The sequence below is a fragment of the Podarcis gaigeae genome (genome assembly GCF_964106915.1).
Source record: "Podarcis gaigeae genome assembly, chromosome: 3".
Taxonomy (NCBI): Eukaryota; Metazoa; Chordata; class Lepidosauria; order Squamata; family Lacertidae; genus Podarcis; species Podarcis gaigeae.
The window spans coordinates 119,069,420-119,089,811 of NC_139680.1; the positions used below are offsets into that span (position 1 = coordinate 119,069,420).

Sequence of the window (20,392 nt, forward strand, 5' to 3'; positions counted from 1 at the left end):
TTTCCTGCAAACTTTTGTGGAAATACAGAGAATTGGGCTTAAAGTTGGCAAAATGAGGATGTAAAATTGACAGGTTTGTCCATGCTTATTCTTAATGAACTAACCAATCTCACACTGACATCACACTTGTGCTGCTGATCATTTGCAAGCAAATCCCATTGAGCTTAATGGAGTTTCTTCCCAGTTAAGTGGCTCTATGATTGCAGTCTGTGGAAGCAAGTGTGGTATTCTCACGCAGCAAAATGCAAAAGAAACAACTGCTTAGAAACTACAATGAAGGGATTTAATTGTTTAGATCCCTTTTCCTTCCCTGGGTAAGGGCCAATAGAAGTCTGACTTCATAGACCCACATTCTAACACTGTGTTTATTGCCGGCATATTTCACCATAGGTTGTAGCTGAGAAGTCTCTGGGACGCATTGCACGTGCTGGTTTTGTTACTTTCGAGCACAGAATGTTGGCAGAGAGTCAATTCTCGGTGAAAAGCACAGGGGGAAGTTGGTCATTGATCTCCTACTAGAACCCAGAGAGTCTTGGCTCCTAGGTGGGCTTGGATTGCTTTTGTTTTCAGATGTTGCAGAATTGGCTGTGAGAGCCCAGAGCTTTGCAGCAGTCCACATGTGTTGTGTACAGATGGCCCCAGATTGCAGTCCTTTACATTTCCAATTGAAAGGAACTTGGGCAGCAGGGCAGAGAAAGGCCTCTCTGGCCTGGCACCTTGGACTAGAGTCCCTGCCAACGAAATAGAGAATTCTAAGACCAAAAATCATTGTGGGTTTTTCTTGGGGGGGGGGAGTTAATGTGCTCAGAAGCTCACCCATGCAACAACTTGAAGAGGTGATGTGCAGAGGGTAAGGGGGAGGATGTACTCTGGCAACCCTCGAAATCATTCCCTCCTGACCTGACCTACTGCTGCCACAAGGCCTGTGAGAGTAGCGGTAATAAAGACCATTATTATCATTTTCGTCGTTAATATAGACTTAATGAATACAAGAAAAACATTCATGTATATATAGGGGTACACTGTCCTCTACCTTTTCTTGTGCCCCCCATGCGAAACTTCTAGGCTGGCTATGGGCCTGTGTCTAAGATCCTGTAGACCACAGCCACTGCTAGCCAGAATAGGCAATACTGGATGAGACAGGCAAATTCATAGGGATCTCCAGTATCATCTACGCCAACCCCCAGCAATGCAGGAATCTCAACTATAGCATTCCTGACAGATGGGCACAACAGTTCAAGAAGGACACTGACAAACTGGAACGTGTCCAGAGGAGGGCAACCAAAATGGTCAAAGGCCTGGAAACGATGCCTTATGAGAAACGGCTAAGGGAGCTGGGCATGTTTAGCCTGGAGAAGAGGAGGTTAAGGGGTGATATGATAGCCATGTTCAAATATATAAAAGGATGTCGCATAGAGGAGGGAGAAAGGTTGTTTTCTGCTGCTCCAGAGAAGCGGACACGGAGCAATGGATCCAAACTACAAGGAAGAAGATTCCACCTAAACATTAGGAAGAACTTCCTGACAGCAAGAGCTGTTTGACAGTGGAATTTGCTGCCAAGGAGTGTGGTGGAGTCTCCTTCTTTGGAGGTCTTTAAGCAGAGGCTTGACAACCATATGTCAGGAGTGCTCTGATGCTGTTTCCTGCTTGGCAGGGGGTTGGACTCGATGGCCCTTGTGGTCTCTTCTAACTCTATGATTCTATGATTCTATGACTATGCAACCTCTGCTTAAAAGCCTCCAATGAAGGAGAGTCCACCACCTCCCGAGGGAGACCATTTTTACTGTCCAAAACCTATTCCTAATGGTTAGTCAGAATCTCCTTTCTTGTAACTAAGTTGTAACAATCTAATTTGTAACTATCTAAGGCTGGTTGCAGATGACCTGTTTGCTGATCATCTATCCTGATGTGTTTACAGGAGGGTTAAAAAACTTCCGCTGTTTATTGATGATTCATTCTGATTTGTCTGCAGGCAAATAACAGGTTATTTGGCAAGCAATTGTTAGCTCATACTTCCCAGTGCATTTTCCTGTCACTTTACAAACATGCTCTGATGGTGTTTCCTGCTTGGCAGGGGGTTGGACTCGATGGCCCTTGTGGTCTATTCGAACTCTCTGATTCTATGATCTGATTTTTTTATATATATGATGGGGGAATGGGTTGGTTTTTATAAGAGCCCCATATCCACTTTAATTGCACAATCTAAGTTTGCTGGTATGTGATTAAAACCCACCCATGAAAGAATAATCGTCTATAAATGGGCTAACACAATATAAGGCTACATTATATATTCAGCTCTGGGCTGTTCTGGTTTCCCTGCTGTTCAAAATCCTTCCCACCCTGGCTATTATGATGGGAACTCCAGATTTTGCTAGAGATGGGGGTGATCTTAACTAATAGGTTGCTTTTGTGATGATTAAGCATTGTTTCCGTGAGCAAGCTTCTGCACTGGGACTTGTGTGTGAATCCCAGAATGCAGTCCTGCCTGCAAGACATTGTCCAGGAGCTGCATGCAAAAAGCCTTATACAGGGGGGAAAAGAGAGCATGAGTATCAAACCAGGAGGTGTTGGTTGTTCCAGATTGATTCACATTTAGTACAAAGTTGGAGTTTTGTGTATATGTTGTGAAGGTTCTTTATTCCCCCACCCCAAGGATTTCTGCTCTGTCTGCCTGCAACAAAGCATAGTCAAAGCAGCCCACCAGAACATTAAAACAAATAACACAACATACTTCATGGTCCAGCAACCAAGGGGTAAGTTTTAATATACGTGCACAAACACAAGTTAGCCTGTTTGCACATGTTGCACTGATGAGCTTCTGCAAACGAGAAACAGGAAGGGGTAACGGTCTCGTTTAAAGAAAAAATGCATGTTGTGGTGGGTTTAAGATACTGTTGCTGTTCTGGTGCAACAGTATCTTGGCTTTCCATGTGGATCCTGCTAGTCTGTGTCAACTAGCTATGTATGGAAGAGATTGCACCTTGAACATGTGCTTTAAGAGCATCTATTGGATGGATCTCATGGATTATTTAGTTGAGATTCCTGCATTGAGGGAGGTTGGACTAGATCACCCCGGGGTCTCTTCAAAGTCTACATTTCTATTGCTCCAACAATGAGTTGCTCAACAAGAGCACCCATTTAAGGCCTGGTCTAGATTAATGAACACAAACCACCTTCCAATATTTCTGTCATTTGGTGTTAGATTCCTGCCCTCTCCTGAGATTTCCAGACAAAGCTTCACTAAAAGCTATGTATATTCCTTAGCAGAAGAAAAACAGGATCATCCATAGTCTGTGGCTGAACTTCTATTCGGACCCTTATAAAATTACTACCTCTGGGTGATGTAGTGTCAAAGAACAAAGAATTGTTTATTTTTAAACTTATTTTTACAATTTAAGTAATCTGTCCATAGACCCCAGAGCATGTCGCAACAATAAAATTCATGGCATGAATGTTAAAATTAAAATAGTGCGTATTCCTTCGAAAGTGTTTGGGCTGAACTGTTAATCTTTTCTTCACAAAATCTGAAGGACTGGTTTTGATCTAAACCAAAGTGATCAGCGAATTGTCAGCTACAAAAACTCAGTATGAAAGAGATACCATAAGCGTAATTTGCAAAGAAAACTATAAATGGAAGACTCAAAGGTTGTGCCAAGAAAATTATAGCAAGGCTTTGTTTAAACTGGAAGCTAAACCCAAATTTCAATGCTAGACTCATGGAAGGGGATGGGGGAAAGTTCCCTCGTATGGACTTGTGGTGCAGTTTCAAGTGAATCTTAAATTGTCTCAAACCAACAATCTAGTAAAACCTGTATCTAGTCACTTAGGTTATTTCTGGATATTGCCTGTGAAACCACAATTCTCTCTTTTTCTGTTTGTGTAGAGGTAGCACACACGTTTCAGATACTCTGCCAAAACATAAATGGTTCTTTACATTAATATACCATATAAAAACAGAAACGCAGCTTCACTGAACCTATTAAAAAGACTTAAAAACAATCACTTATTGTGCCATCGACACCGGCTGCGTTTCCTTTATAATTCTTCTACAGCTCTGCTGCCTCACTCCCCTCCTCACCCCTGTATTTATTTTATTTATTTCATAAAAAATTATATCCAAATTCAAACTCCTTGATTGGCAGAGAAGTAAAAATTATATACTGCTTGTTTGTGAAAAACAAGCAAACCTCAAAGTGTTTTACAAATGAGGGAAACAATAAAATTATCTTTTGAAACACTATCACATTGTTTCCACTCCTATTCTCACTCTCTCATATCGCAATATCTCAACCCTTTCCAATACTACATTGTCCTTCATGGAATTCAGATTACTTCTCTGGTATGAACTGTATTTTTATTTTTATTTTTGCAAACCATCCAGCTGGCTTTTTGTGGGCCTCTCACAGGTGGTCTAGAAAATGGCTGGCTGAATAATCAACACACAAATATTAGAATCAGTCTGGATAAAACAGCATTTGTTTAGTTCTCCGTGTTTCCTCTTTAAACGGCTTGACTTTCTTGCGTTAAAGTAGGGCCATATTTAAAGAAATGGGAGAAGTTGAAGAAGGCGCTGTGGAATAGGAGGCATTTCGTCTCATCTTCTCCCAATCTTTTCAAAAGAAAATAGTGGCTTAAAATGCCGTTTGCAATCCAACTTTCAGTTTATTTCTCTTTTTGAAAGCTGATTCACCTAATCATCCATTTCACTGTGTTTTTTAGCTTTCTGAAATAAGAAAACTCTCTTTCCCCCGCAGGCCCAAGCATGAAGACAGATTTGCAAGGTTGCTTCTCTTGCAATTCCGATTTCAATTGTGCATGATTTTATTTTTATTATGCTGGCCGATCTTTTAAAATCCCTGTCGCCTCAGGAATGGGAATTTTGCAGCATGGCGCCTTCTTCCTTCTACCATTACTGCTCAACTACAGTCGCCTCCAACTGGTTTACAAAACTACATGATTTACATTGTATTTGTGATGATCTGTGATGTTTTTTCGTGTTGTTTGTAAGCCGCTTTGGGATTCATTTGAATGGAAAGTGGCATAGAAATATAATAAATCGAATCGAAAAGCGGCTTCTTGCCTTTCTGCGCCACCAAAAGCTCCTCAGCACCAACCAACACATTAAATCCCCACAGCCACTTTCCAATATATTTCTTATAAAAATAAAAATTGTGATACAAGCACATTTTTATTCTGAGGAGAAACGTTCGAGAAACACTGTTTTAATTGGGTGGTGTGTTGGGTTTTACAGATGCTCCGAATCAAAGAAAAAAAAAAGGCAGCAAGCCACTTCGGGGAGGACAGGGGTAATAATATGGATATTTTAGATCAACTGTTGCTGTTCCCCGTGTCGCGCGTCGCCGTGTGAACTGTGTACGAAGCGGGGACTGTGTACGAAATCGCCTCAGGAAGGTGCAGCAGGGGGAGGGGCGGCCCGCCAACGGCCTCCTCGGAAGGGAGGGGCGAGCGCCGCTTCCTCGCGCTGAGGAGAGAGAATAACAAACCCCGCCCACTTCGTGAGGCAGATAGAAGGAAGCGGCCGAGGGGGGAAAAAGGCGGGCTCCTTTTCTGCTGCCTCAGCAGATTCGAGCGCGCGCTTTGGCAGCCGGGCTCGCTCCCCCTCCCCTCTCGCCGCGCTCAGGCTTCTTATTATTGTTGTCGTTGATCTTATCTGCGCCATCGCATCGGGATTGGCCGACACCACCTTCCTCGTCTGCCGGCTCTCTTCAGCGATTGGCTGTTAGGTTTCCTACTTCAACCCCTCCCCTTCCTCCGCTTCGTCTTCTCTTCGCTGCCCAAATGCCTTTTCCCGGCTCGCTTCTGGATTGGCTCGCTTGGCATCCCAACTCCCCGCTTCGCCGGCCGATTGGCCGCCCGCTCCCCGCCATCTCTGCCTTCCCCCCTCCCCTCCCAGGGCCCCGAGGGCCCTGATTGGCTGCCTCGTTTCTCCCTCGTTTCCTAACCGAGCCCCACCCGCTTGCTTGCGTCGGGCGCGCGCGAACGTGCGGCCCCGGCTGTTCTGTGCGGTTGGGGCTCCCTTCCACGTGGGGAGCTGCACGTAGTCACTTTTCCGCCCGGGCGGGGAGGGGGGAGAGGCAAGGGGCAGCCCCCGCCTCAAGATCACGTGGGACGGGATGAGGGGGGGGGAGTGAAGCAGCAGCAGATTTAATCTCCTGAATGGGAGAATCAAGAGATTTGTTTTTATGGCAAGAACTTAGGTCCATGTTGGCCATTGACTTCTGTGCTCCTGTGCATGGTGCAAACTGACTTGTGCCTGGTGCAAACCCCTCCTATGGCGGGAGATAATGGTGAAAGGAAGGATAAATGCTTTATCTCCCAGCAGTCAGCAGGGAATTTCCTTTGGGAACCTGAACCTTAACCCATTGCATAATTAAAATGCAATAATTTTCATATGCAGCAGTGTTTGCAGCCACAGTAGCACGCCGCAACTGGTGTGTATCCACATATAATAATAAATTTTATTTATACCCGGCCAAGACTGGGCTCAATGGGACGCGGGTGGCACTGTGGGTTAAATCACAAAGCCTAGGACTAGCCGATCAGAAGGTCGGCGGTTCGAATCCCCGCAACAGGGTGAGCTCCCATTGCTCGGTCCCTGCTCCTGCCAACTTAGCAGTTCAAAAGCACGTCAAAGTGCAAGTAGATAAATAGGTACCGCTCTGGCGGGAAGGTAAACGGCGTTTCCGTGCACTGCTCTGGTTCGCCAGAAGTGGCTTAGTCATGCTGGCCACATGACCTGGAAGCTGTACGCCGGATCCCTCGGCCAGTGAGGGAGATGAGTGCCGCAATCCCAGAGTCGGTCACGACTGGACCTAATGGTCAGGGGTCCTTTTAAGACTGGGCTCTGGGCGGCTAATATCAGGTATAAAAACAATTGATTAAAATACAACTTAAAAACAGGATTAAAATAAATGCAGCCTCATTTCAGCGGAAGCCTAGATCAAAAACTGTTTGGGGGGAGAAAACGTCAAATCTTCACCAAGGCCAACTATCCAAACTGGTCCTATGTCGGCCGGAATAAAGCTAGGGAAGTCCCCAAATTGGGGTTGCATCACAGAAGGAAAAGGAAAGGGGGGAGGGGATCAGGCTGATTCCAAGCCAAAGGCCAGGCGGAACAACTCTGTCTTACAGGCCCTGCGGAAAGAAATCAGATCCTGCAGGGTCCTGGTCTCATGAGACAGAACGTTCCACCAAGTTGGGGCCAGTGTTGAAAAGGCCCTGCCTCTGGTTGAGGCTAATCTGACTTCCTTAGGACCAGGGACCTCTAGAATGTTGCTATTTATGGACCTTTATCTGCCAGCGATGCAGTCCTGAGTCTGGGGCCCATCTGTTAGTTGCGGCAACACTCTCTTCTCTACCTTCCCTGACATAGTGCAACATTATGTCAGTATTTACTTAGAAGAAAATCCCCTTGTGTTTGAGGGGAGTTTACTTCCAGGTAATTTGGTTCTGCTCTGTTTTGTTTTCCATTGTGTTTTATTAAAATATTCCACTGCCATTTATGAAACGAAACATGAAAATATAATGGAATGCTTTAGAAAACACATTAAGGACGTTTTTTCCTTCACTAGGTTGTGTGAGCTCACATTTTCCCCATCTTGCATAAAATGTGCTGAGGTTAATATGCAAATTCACTTGAACTGAATCAATTAACATTGATTCCCCTAATTGTTTGGTAATCCCAGTTGCACCTTCAGCCTACAGCAAAGATCATGGTGGCACTAAAAGATTTATTATGGGATAATGATAAACTCTTGTGAGTCCACAAAAACTTAGGCATAGTAAATCCATTAGTTCTTAAGGGTGTTCTGCAACTTGTTTTTGCTGCAATGGACTATCATTAATACTGTGCTCTTCTGCATGTATACCTGTAATACACAAACTTTTCTTCGACACAGCACTTCGAAAGTACCAGCCATGTTCTAGACATGGCACAGGCCCCCCACTTTTTGTTGATGGACATCCCATTCCCATATCTAATTACTTCATTCTGTGGAGGTTCCCTTGCCTCCTCCTCCTGTGTATGCCCTTGTCTTTCCAGACTGAAATTCTTTCGGTTCTGCAATCTGAGAGCTACATCTCAAGGTATCTTGGAAGGTTCTGGAGCGAGCCTCAGGGCAGTGCCCCAGCCTCCACTGCAACTTTGCAAGGAATGGGTCTTGGGCTCCACTTCTCGGCTCAAGGGTCAACCTTGCGATCGTCACCCATATTTGCAATACGTTTCACGTATTTTATTTTTTGAAGAAGTTGAGCAAGAGTTCTGTGCAACTCAGAGGTCTTTGGTGTCAGCTAAAATGGCAGAAGCCAGCTTTTCAAGTCACCCAGGCTGCATGTTCAGCAAAAAAGCAGTGAAGGAAGGGGGGGAAGGAGGAAGAAAAACAGCATTTCAGGGCATTTCAAGCCTCAAAGTCATTACCACCATGACTTGAAAGCAATAAAATACTGAATAGCCTAAAGAAGAGTCCTGTGTAATCTGAAAGCTTGCCGACTGCTTTGTGGTGTTTTAGTTTTTTCTCACAAACGGTATTACAGCAGTGTTACTTTTTTATCCCCACCAAATGGACTAGCGTGTTCACCTGCAATTTCTGCCTGTTCAGAAACCCATGTAATACATTTTGGTCTAATTGCCTGAGCCTCACTTGCTTTATGTTTTTAATCAAGGGCCTGGATCTAGTCCAAGACACACTTGAAGAGCTGATTTCTATGGTCTGCTCCAAGGACAACTGGCTGTGCCTTCTCAGAAATAAGCCCAGCTTCGTTCAATGAAGCTTAGGTAAAGGTAAAGGGACCCCTGACCGTTAAGTCCAGTCGCGGACAACTCTGGGGTTGTGGCGCTCATCTCGCTTTACTGGCCGAGGGAGCTGGCGTACAGCTTCCAGGTCATGTGGCCAGCATGACTAAGCCGCTTTTGGCGAACCAGAGCAGCACATGGAAATGCCTCTTACCTTCCCGCCAGAGTGGTACCTATTTATCTACTTTCACTTTGACGTCCTTTTGAACTGCTAGGTGGGCAGGAGCAGGAACCGAGCAACGGGAGCTCACCCCATCGCTGGGATTCGAACCGCCGACCTTCCAGTCGGCAAGCCCTAAGCTCTGTGGTTTAATCCACAGCGCCACCTGTGTCAATGAGGCTTATTCCCTCATAAATTGGGTTAAGAGGGCAACCTGAGCGTGGATCCAGCCTAGTATACCCAGAATTCATGACTCTTGTAACCACAAGTTCCTCCTTCCATTGTATTACTACCACATGATGAAATGATTGCGATTTTCTGTTCATTTGCTAAACCTATTGACCTGAAGGACCTACTGACCATTTACATATGCCTGTAAAATCAGAATTGTTGGTACATGAGGTCAGCCTCTGCCCTACAGTAGCCACAATTTTGCCTACTAAACCACCTTCTTCTTCTTCTTCTTCTTCTTCTTCTTCTTCTTCTTCTTCTTCTTCTTCTGTCATCAAGATTAGAAACTTGGGAAGGGTTTGATGCACATTCAGAATATAGTATGGCAAACCAGTTTTGCTGATCTGACTGACAACATATGACACCACTTTGCAGACCTCTGTCCTGGCTGCCCATTTACTATTGAGCCAGGTTCAGGAGCCTTGTATTCATTTACAAAGCTCTGGACAACTCCCAGCTCAGTCACAGATCATTTGCAGGAGCATTGCTGGCCATTTCCATGAGTTGGTGAGGCTCACCTGACAAAAAGAAACCAAGCCTTCAGCCTCATCGGCCCAGTCCTGCGGAACACCCTGCCACTAGAGAATCAGCATTTCAACTTTTAAATGCTTGCTGAAAACTTGTCAGTTCCATCAAGTCCGTGCAGGCAATTAACAATGCATCTTTCCACAACAGTTACCTGATTTCAACTTTTTAAAATATGATTTTTTTGGTATGGTTTTTACATACATTGCTGCAAAACTCTGTGATTTAAAATAATAATAATTAGCAGTGTGTGTATTGTGTATGAATAAACAAATAGCCTTCGATTTTTGTATATGTTGCACCTTTCTCACGAGTCAGCTCCGCGTGGACATCTCTGTCTGCAAGGCTAATCGTGCACAATAAATGTAAATAAAAATCACCTTGTAGTGGGACAAATTTGGTTTCACATTTTGTTTAGAACCAGCCTGATTTAGACTTCCCGCCAAAAAACTATACACAAATGAAAATGCAGCTGTCCATCAACATACATGTTCCTCCAAATTTTGCAGTGCAATTCTGCAGCAAACCCCTCTCCTCCCCCCAAAAAAATCTGTGTTAAGAAAAAGTGTGTGTAAAAATGCATATGTTGGTAAAAATAATGTTAAAAATGCATTACACTTGGAAAAAAGTTGCATGCAAAAAAGTGCATATTACAGAATGCTGCATGCAAAAATATTGTGTATGTTGCAAGAAACGAGCTCTAAAATGCTGGTGAATTTTTGTGGGAACTTAACCACAAACTGATGCGGAAATGTGGTGAACTGAATTTAAGAGTGGAAAAATGAGAAACAGATTCAGATTTATCCATCCCCATGTGGCAAACACTCTGGAACTTTGCTGTTGCTTTCTGCCTTCTTGGCTTTATTGGGTTGTTGTAAGAGTTAAGGAATGTATGCAAAGCACTCTGAATATTCATGAAAAAGATCTATGTCGGGCATTGGCAAACTTGGCCCTCCAGATGTTTTGGGACTACAACTCCCATGATCCCTAGCTAACAGGGCCAGTGGTCAGGGATGATGGGAATTGTAATCCCAAAACGTCTGGAGGGAACGAGTTTGCCTATGACTGATCTATGTAAATGCTAAGTGTGGTGAGAAAAGTTGTTTTTTATTATGGGGCAGGGATCTTATAATCACAGAATCATAGAACTGTAGAGCTGGAAGATACCCACAGGGTAATCTAGTCCGATCACCTGCAAAATTCGGCAAAAACAGCACTGCTGACATCGGGTGCCATACATTTGGATTTTCCCATTTTTTTTCCAATTTCCACCCGGACACTGCTTCTGACTGCAGTATTCCAGGTATGTCAGGGAAAATTCTGGATGTATGGCAATCCTGCAAGATCCCGCGTTCCACTCCTCAAAACCACCCCAAAAATAACCTTGAGGAGCAGCCCAGGGCTAGAAACTACTGTGATTTTAGACATTCCTAGGTCAGATGGATTAGCGATAAGGCTGCCCCGTGTGACTTGTTTTGGTTGCTGTTTTTAAAGTTCTCGAGGGAAAGACACATGTGACGATGCGTCACACACATCGCCAGCGCATGGAAGTGTGTGGGTTTTCACTTCCACCCCAAAATGCAGGGATAAGAGAGAGACAGCCACCTCCTCTCTGATCCCATGACTGAGGAGGAGTAATTTGGAAAAGGGTGGGTGGGTGGAAACACGTAACCTGTGAAACTTGCACAGAAGTAGAATGACATCTCATCAACTTCAGAGGAAAGCATTGCACGCGGATGTGCCCCAAGGCTGGAAACTGTTGAGCAGTGCAGCGACGGGAGCTGCAAAATCATTAAAACTAAGGGGGTGTGGGTGAAGATTATTGGATATGCAATTACACCATGATTAAGCTATATAACTCTGTAGTAGTAAAAGCTGTCTGGGACTGATGCTCACCGCGAATGCTTGCCATTCTTGCTTAAACAGCGTAGTGGGTGAGGTATACTTAATCTCCCAGTTATTTCTTCTGTACAAACTCCCTGTTGCCCCTGCTGCTCCCACTGCCTTCCAACCCTGCCCCCCCCTCACCTGCTCCCCAACCCCCCGACCCCTCAAAGTTCCTTCAAGCCCCACCATTGTTGGAAAATTCCATTCCACCTTTAGTTGCAGACATGGAACTGTTGCATGTCACATGTCTGTTTACATACCAGCACAGCTTGCTGGAACTTCCGTTGTGTGTGTAGCTTTTCCTTTTCCCTGTCTCTCTGAGAAGACAGAGAGACGACATGTTTCTTTGTCCTGATTTATGATTAAAAAATCCGTAGTTGCAGTATGCTTCCACAAGCCTCACGCCTATTCTGTGTGCACAGTTTGCTTTGCTGATATAGTGTGCCCTGGCTTTGAAGCCTGGGTTGCTGATTTACATCAGAGCAGAGGCCGATGGGTCTTTGCAGCGGGACAGCTTGAAGGAGACGACCCAGCTGGCCTTGCGACCCTCTGCATGCCGACAACCATATCCTCACAGCTCACTCAGGCTCCCCATATAATATATCTATCCATTCCTGCTTTATTCAAACTTCTGCCGTTATTTGAAACCACCATCTTAAACCCCGCCTCCTCTTCTGTGCCCCTACCCCACCCTGGCCCCATGCAAATTTGGGATTGTCAACAGGCACTGCAGATACTCCAATGGAGGTTGCGTGACGGCAACCTTACAATTTTATGTATATAGGAAGAAACTGGATTGCAATAACAAGGGAATTGTTGAAACTTTTGCCCGTGGAAAAATAGCGGCTTGATGCAGCCAGACAACTTGGCTTAAGTTCTGTTTAACCTTTGGCATGGATTCCTATCCTCTTGCAGGAAAAAGCGGGTGTGTATTAATATTGTAAAGGCACTAATACTGGCGAAGGGGAAGAGAGATATTTTCCATTGGGCCCTGGGGCAAATAATAAGCAGGGTTTCTACCTACACCAAACCCTTCAATGAGCAAATAGAAAGGTGGCTGGTGTTTATTGAAATGCAATGCTTAAAACAATTTAGGTTTTGAGATAGAGTGTGGGTTAAACCACAGAGCCTAGGGCTTGCCGATTAGAAGGTCGGCGGTTCGAATCCCTGCGACGGGGTGAGCTCCTGTTCTTCGGTCCCTGCTCCTGGCAACCTAGCAATTTGAAAGCAAGTCAAAGTGCAAGTAGATAAATAGGTACCACTCTGGCAGGAAGGTAAATGACATTTCCGTGCGCTGCCCTGGTTCACCAGAAGCGGCTTAGTCCTGCTGGCCACATGACCTGGAAGCTGTATGCCGGCTCCCTCGGCCAGTAAAGCGAGATGAGCGCCGCAACCCCAGAGTCAGTCACGACTGGACCTAATGGTCAGGGGTCCCTTTACCTTTAAGGACAGGGAAAGGAAAGATGAATCTGTCAGTTTTCCTTTTTCTCAGTTTGTCACTTTTCCGGTCCTAGATTCTCCACCTTTCCTACTGAAAATCTGTAATTTTAGTGCACTTTTATCCTAATAAACACATACAGTATTTGTAGGTAATTCTGCCTAAAATAATGCATGTTGATATGCACATTACTCTAATAAATGCTCTTTTGCTCTGCTTACTGTCAATATACACACCCCAAAATTTGAAGAGGTGTGAATTTTGTATAATAGCTCCATTTCAGTTTGCATATTGCTTCAAGAAGTGCAAATCTAGGTTCGTTTTGCATTAAAACGTGGACTGGACTGGATTTCTTCCCCAACCCTAAGCGTGGTTGTAGGGAAATGTTAAACCCACAAATGAAGGCGCAGGATGAAGGGGCTTAGTGTTGTGGTGTGAGTTAAAATCCTGTGAAAGAGTCACTTGTTGTGCCAGATATCAGCAGTTGGTAAATGATCATGGCAAAATCACGATTTGCAATTCCTTAGCCATTTCCCCCTGACCAAAATCTGACGCTCAAGGTTTCTCGCATGGCTATCATTTTCACTAGGGAGATTACAGGCTGCATTAGTCTTCCATTTTCCCACCACAGCAAGATAAGATAGGCAAAGAGATAATGTCCTAAGGTTGCCAAATAAGTTTCATGGTGGAGGAGGCAGAATCTGAAGTCAGACCTCCCTGCCTGAAAGCCAGCCTGCCATTCACTAACATGCTGTACTGTTAACTATCTTGCACGCAGGAGATTCTCTAAACTCCGTTCTAGTAAATTGTGGGTGGTGGGCTGCATCTTTGACCCCTCGACCTTTTAATAGTCATATCTTCTTTCCGGTGTGTTAATTTTCTGTATATCTGTGGTGGAGAAAGCAAGGATACAGTAGCTCAGGCAAACTTGGCCCTCCAGATGTTTTCGGACTACAACTCCCATCATCCCTAGCTAACAGGACCAGTGGTCAGGGATGATGGGAACTGTAGTCTCAAAACATCTGGAGGGCCGACTTTGCCTATACCTTGCAGTAGCTTCACCTGTGCAGGATGAACTGGTATACTCCAGAAAAAGCTGGGCTACTTTGCTGGTTGTTGTTGTTGTTTAGACCCTGTTGGAAGTTGCCCAATCACCCTTTGTTTGTATTTACAATTCTGAGTTGTCACAAGAGAGCCGGTTATTGGTAACAGTTATTGACTTCGCTATACGTTTGTTACTGTACAGTGGTACCTCGGGTTACATACGCTTCAGGTTACATACGCTTCAGGCTACAGACTCCGCTAACCCAGAAATAGTACCTCGGGTTAAGAACTTTGCTTCAGGATGAGAACAGAAATCGAGCGGCGGCAGCAGGAGGCCCCATTAGCTAAAGTGGTGCTTCAGGTTAAGAACAGTTTCAGGTTAAGAACGGACCTCCAGAACAAATTAAGTTCTTAACCCGAGGTACCACTGTACATCCTTTGCAGGTGAAGGAGTTGTGCATGTTTGGCATGTGGTTATATATAAATATTTTGTGCTATAAATTGCCTTCACCCTTATATTTTTGTTGGTAAGAATGCATAAATATAATTTTCATGCAATATTCTTTGTTGAATTTTATTGTGTTACCATCTTCCTTGGTGAGTTGTGTAAACCACAATTCTGAATAATGCCTTTTGTAGGGCAGGGGGCACTGGGGATGGTTTTGTGGAACCAAGGGCCACCAAAAGTTTGGGAGCCGCTGATATAGATGAAGACTGTGGTTTTTGTTTCTTGTATGAGTTTCTCCCTTTTAGCACGACGCTGTTTTGACGACATGCCAGACCAAGCATGTGAGGATCTGACGCTCATTTGTAACTATTCATGTTTTTGGCATGAGTTTCCCAGCCATGCCGACACATGTTCCTCATCACTCCCCGAGAAAAAAAGAAAGGCAGTGGCCTATTTGGGGACATTGCGACAAATGCACAACCATTATTTTTTATGATGCCGATGATTTGTAATGTTAATAGTAGCAGTTTTGTTTCATTTAGGGATCACTTCCCAGCAAGCATTCACAGTATAATCACATATTCAAAACAGTTTCATGCATGAAAACAGTTAAAACGTATTTTAGGGACGCGGGTGACTCTGTGGTCTAAACCCCTGAGCCTCTTGGGGTAGCCGATTGGAAAGTCAGCGATTTGAATCCATGCAACAGGGTGAGCTCTGTCCCAGCTTCTGCCAACCTAGCAGTTCGAAAGCACACCAGTGCAAGTAGAAAATTGGTACCGCTGCGGCAGGAAGGCAAACAGCATTTCCACGCACTCTGGCACTCTCACTGCGTTGCGGCGCTCATCTCGCTTTATTGGCCGAGGGAGCCGGCGTACAGCTTCCAGGTCATGTGGTCAGCAAATGCACAACCATTGGCGAACCAGAGCAGCGCATGGAAACGCCGTTTACCTTCCCGCCGGAGTGGTACCTATTTATCTACTTGCACTTTGACGTGCTTTCAAACTGCTAGGTTGGCAGGAGCAGGGACCGAGCAACGGGAGCTCACCCCGTTGCAGGGATTCGAACCGCCAACATTCTGATCGGCAAGTCCTAGGCTCTGTGGTGTAACCCACAGCGTAGAGAATAATAATAATAATAATAATAATAATAATAGAAGAAGAGCTAATGCAGGCCAAATCTGGTTAGAGAGCTGTAAGGAGAAATACCATGTGTGGAGAACTGCCAGGTACCACACTGCCCGCCCGCCCTTCCTTCCTTCCTTCCTTCCTTCCTTCCTTCCTTCCCTCCCTCCCTCTGGGATAAATGCAGGGCAAAGTTTCCCTCCTTCATGTTTGAGAACCACTCGCTGAGCAGAGGTGAAAGTTCCCCATGTGGATATTATAAACTAGTTGTGTTCTGTGTTATAAATCAAGCACTGCTAGGAGCTGTTCCTTTCCCCCCTTTCCAATATGTTTCTTATCAATAAAAGAAAAACCGGTGTAGCCAGCGCACGTTTTTATTCTGAAAGTGGGGCCCAAAGAAAAAAAAGTTCTGAGAACCACTGGTTTAAGAGGGACGTCGCGAACAGCCTACATCCTCCCTCCCAAACTCATAACTCTACGATGCCAGGCACACCACAGAGGTTTTATTTGTGGCAGAGAAAACAAAAGATACAGCGGCCTCGCAAGCAAAGAGGATTTGAAACTGACCAGCGGTACCTGGGTGGGTTGAGGGGGAGAGAGAGAAAGCTTCTTGCCGAACAGCTTTGCAAAGCGCCACAGCTCAACTGATCGGTGGCGTTTGCAAAGCCCTTTTGCCCATGTGTCTTATTTTCAAACGCCCCAGGGCCCGAAGGCGTCCAGCAAGGTCGTGGCACGAGGGAGATTTGAACCCAGCCCCTCTCTCCCCTTGCAGCTCCCGCCCTGAATGCGCCTTCCACAGGGCTGTCCAAATGAAAACGAAAACATACAGAAAGCCCCTTTCCACGGCGTTTAAAGCGGTTTTTGCAGCAAGAAAGCGGCGCGCCCAGAGGCCAGCCCTTTGGATCGGCCTCCTTTTAGCGGGCAGCGCCTTCTCGTTGCATTTCCCGGGCTCGTGGGAACACGCGCATCTCCTCGGGCGAGCCCTTGCCGTTGGCAACAGGGCGCTCGCAGGCAGCCCTGGAAACAGATCAGGAAAAGCAACAGCGGGAGGTGGCGAGAGGGAGGGAGGGAGGCGGAGGGCTGAAGGTCTCTTTTCCTGGCCCGGGTGTTTATTTTTTGCAGAGCTCCGGCTGGGGGCGTGTATTTAAATGGCGCCGCGCAGCCAATGCGCACCGAGGGGCCGGGCCATGTGGGCAGCTTGTTTACAACAGACCTTCGCGAGAAAGCTTGAACCCGGCCGGCAAAGGAGGCGGAGGAGGCGGCGAGAAGGAAAGCCCGGCGCCCCGGAGCACGTGGAGGAGCCGCGCGCGCTCCGGGGATCGGTGGCTGTGCGCCCTGGTGCGCTCCCGGTTGCGCACCCAGAGGCTGCGGTGATGGGCGCGGCGGCCCCCGCGAGGAGGCCCCGCTAGGAGAGGACCCCGCAGCGGCTCGGAGGCGAAGAGGTGAGCTCGGAGGAAGGTTGTGCATCGGAAGACACGGGAAAAAGTAGCTTGGTGTTGCAGGGGGAACGTCGGAACGGAGGCCCACCACCTGGTCCTTTTTGCAAGCAGAGCAGCCAGGCAGAAAACCTTATTTTGCCGTCGGTGCTGTTGTTGGTTTCAGTCAGCTGGTATCGAGAGGGGGGGGGGCTGCTGTTTGCTTAATTCAGGCTTAGGACCGCATGGATGTAGCTAAAATTCCTCCATGGATTTGCCCCGTCCTTTTGGAGAGCCATCTAAGCAAAGGGCTGCCGCCACACCTTGTGGCAAGGAGTTCCGTGCATTAATGAAGGGATGATGGGAGGAACTGCTCCCCTTTGTCTGCTCTGCCTCTCCTGCTAGGAAGAGTATCCCGGGAACCCGGGATTCTGGAACTATGGGAGAGGGACAAACATAGAATCGTATTTTATTTGTTTATTACATATATGACACCTTTTTTCTTCCAAGGAGCTCAGGGTGGTGTACATGGTTCTCCTCTTACCCATTTCAGCCTCACAACAACCCTGTGAGGTAGGTTTAAATCATAGAATTATAGAGCTGGAAGGGACCCCAAGGGTCATCTAGTCCAACCCCCTGCAATGCAGGAATCTTTTGCCCAATGGGCTTGAACCCATGACCCTTAGATTAAGGGTCTCTTGCTCTGCTAATTAAGCTATATGAAAGATAGGGCTCTCTGGTCGTTTTCTTGCGCCATGCATACTTCCCCCAACCCTCTCCCGTGCATCCTGTTGTTTTCCTAAATTAAAAAAAAGCATCATAGCCCTAAGCTCATCCTTTCCCAACCTGGTGCCCTCCAGACGTTTTGGATCGCAGATCCCGTTGGCCCAGGCTGCTTAAACTCTTCCACAAAGGAAAGATGCACAAACTTCGCAGTCATTGTAATTACTTTTTTTCTGGCTGTTTTTGCACCTCTCTGAATATTAACAGTTAACGGCTGCAGATCCTGCCTTTGGTGCTAGGAAAGATCCTGCCTTTGGTGCAGGTAGGTAATCTAGTACAGTCCTTTGCCAAGCTGGTGCCCTCCAGATGTTTTGGACTACAGTTCCCATCAGCCTGATGTGCTGACTGGGGTTGATGGGAGTTGTAGTCCAAAACATCAGGAGGGCACTAGGCTGGGGATTATTATTATTATTAATAATACCCTACCCATTTGGCTAGGTTTCCCAGGAAGGCAGGCTGGGCTTGGGCTTATAGATTGCCTTCTCCCCGTTCTCCTTTCTTTTGCAATCTTACTTATTTTTGATATGTTTGCCCTGCTTCCAAGCTCATATGGCAAAGAGACTGCGTTGTGTGCCTTGCCATGCTGCCATTTGTGCACATCAATGGAGCTGTGTGTTGCATGATTTGGGACAGATACAAGGAAGGACTTACTTCCATGCGGTGCATAGATAGACTGTGGAACTCCCTCCCACTGTAGACAGTGCCGGCCACCAACCCGGATGGCTTTAAAAGAGGATGGGAGGAGGAGGACCATCAATTGGCCTCATCCAGCAGGCTCTCCTTATGTTCCTATGCCAGCAAGTCACCTGGAGATATTTGCTCTGCCTCTTGTGAATTTCCACCTGCTGATAGCGGCCTGGCCTGGGATGTCTGATGGAGGAAGGTGTATGGGTCTTGTTTTGCAAAACAGTGTGAATCTCCTGATAGCTGGTGAATGTGGCCGGAGGGATGAAGTGGACTCCTTTATAGCTTTGTGAAAGAGGTAAAGGTAAGGGGACCCCTGACCATTAGGTCCAGTTGTGGCCGACTCTGGGGTTGCGGCGCTCATCTCGCTTTACTAGCCGAGGGAGCTGGCGTACAGCTTCTGGGTCATGTGGCCAGCATGACTAAGCCGCTTCTGGTAAAGCAGAGCAGCGATTGGAAATGCCGTTTACCTCCCCACCGGAGCGGTACCTATTTATCTACTTGCACTTTGACGTGCTTTCGAACTGCTTGGTTGGCAGGAGCAGAGACAGAGCAACGGGAGCTCACCCTGTCACGGGGATTTGAACCGCCCACCTTCTGATTGGCAAGTCCTAGGCTCTGTGGTTTAAGCCACAGCGCCACCCGCATCCCTTGTGAAAGAGACCCCCTCCTTAAAAAAAAAAAATCCTTCTTTACATACTTGAAATAGCCCTGTCTCAAAAGCAGCGCAGCCGATTCTGTGTAACTTACTATGTCCGCCTGATGTTTTGGACTACGGTTTCCATCAAACCCAGCATCCTATGGCCTTGCTGACTAGGGAAGATGGGAATTGCAGTCTTAAATCATCTGGAGGGCAAAGGCTGCCTTGGAATATTCAGTCTCCAGAGTCTTCCCTTATAGAATTGCAAGATTATGGAGTTATATCTATTGCAGAATTACAATTCTGTATTGGAAAATACAGGGAGGGTGCATAAGTTAGTGCAAGAAGGTTCTTAGTTAAATCTCTGGCATCTCCAATTCCGACCCCATGCACACAAACAAAACAAAACAAAACAGGTAGCAGGACTCTGTACAGAAGATCCAGGAGTGCTGTGCCGGTGTGATCAGAAGTGTGCATGCACACGAAAGCTCATACCAAGAACTAACTTAGTTGGTCTTTAAGGTGCTACTGGAAGGAATTTTTTTTGTTTTGACTATGGTAGACCAACATGGCTACCTATCTGTAACTTTAGAGCATGGGTAGACAAACTAAGACCCAGGGGCCGGATCCGGCCCAATCACCTTCTAAATCCGGCCTGTGGACGGCCTTGGAATCAGCGTGTTTTTACATGAGTAGAATGTGTCCTTTTATTTAAAATGCATCTCTGGGTTATTTGTGTGGCCTGCCTGGTGTTTTTACATGAGTAGAATGTGTGCTTTTATTTAAAATGTATCTGTGGGTTATTTGAGGGGCATTGGAATTCGTTCATTTCCCCCCCCCAAAAAAAAATATAGTCCGGCCCCACGCAAGGTCTATGGGGCAGTGGACTGGCCCCCTGCTGAAAAAAATTGCTGACCCCTGCTTTGTGACCTAGAGACAACATCTCCAGGATGCAATCAAAAGGACTAGCAAAATGGGAAGCTTTTTTTATACCAGGGGTCTGCAACCCGCGGCTCCGGAGCCGCATGTGGCTCTTTTACACCTTTGCCGCGGCTCCGGGGCGGATACTAGTGAGGGGAGGAGGCGCATTGTGCTCCCCGACACTCCCCACTGTGGCGGGCGCTGTACTGGCTGTGACGTCGCATGGGGGCAGTGCGTGCGTTAGTCACGCACCGTCCCGACGTCACCTTCCCGCCCGCCC

At 46.4% G+C, this 20,392-nt stretch overlaps 1 protein-coding gene across 2 annotated transcripts in view; it reads left to right on the forward strand.

Moving 5' to 3' along the window:
• The first annotated feature begins 16,874 nt into the window (after positions 1-16,874).
• ZNF395 (zinc finger protein 395) overlaps positions 16,875-20,392 on the forward strand; it is a 446,083-nt gene continuing 442,565 nt past the window's right edge. Inside the window, exon 1 of one of the 2 annotated variants that reach the window (XM_083733484.1) lies at positions 16,875-17,111. The gene's annotated coding sequence lies outside the window, so the exon portion shown is untranslated. The remainder of the gene's footprint in view (positions 17,112-20,392) is intronic. The other variant, XR_014562756.1, reaches the window with a different exon arrangement.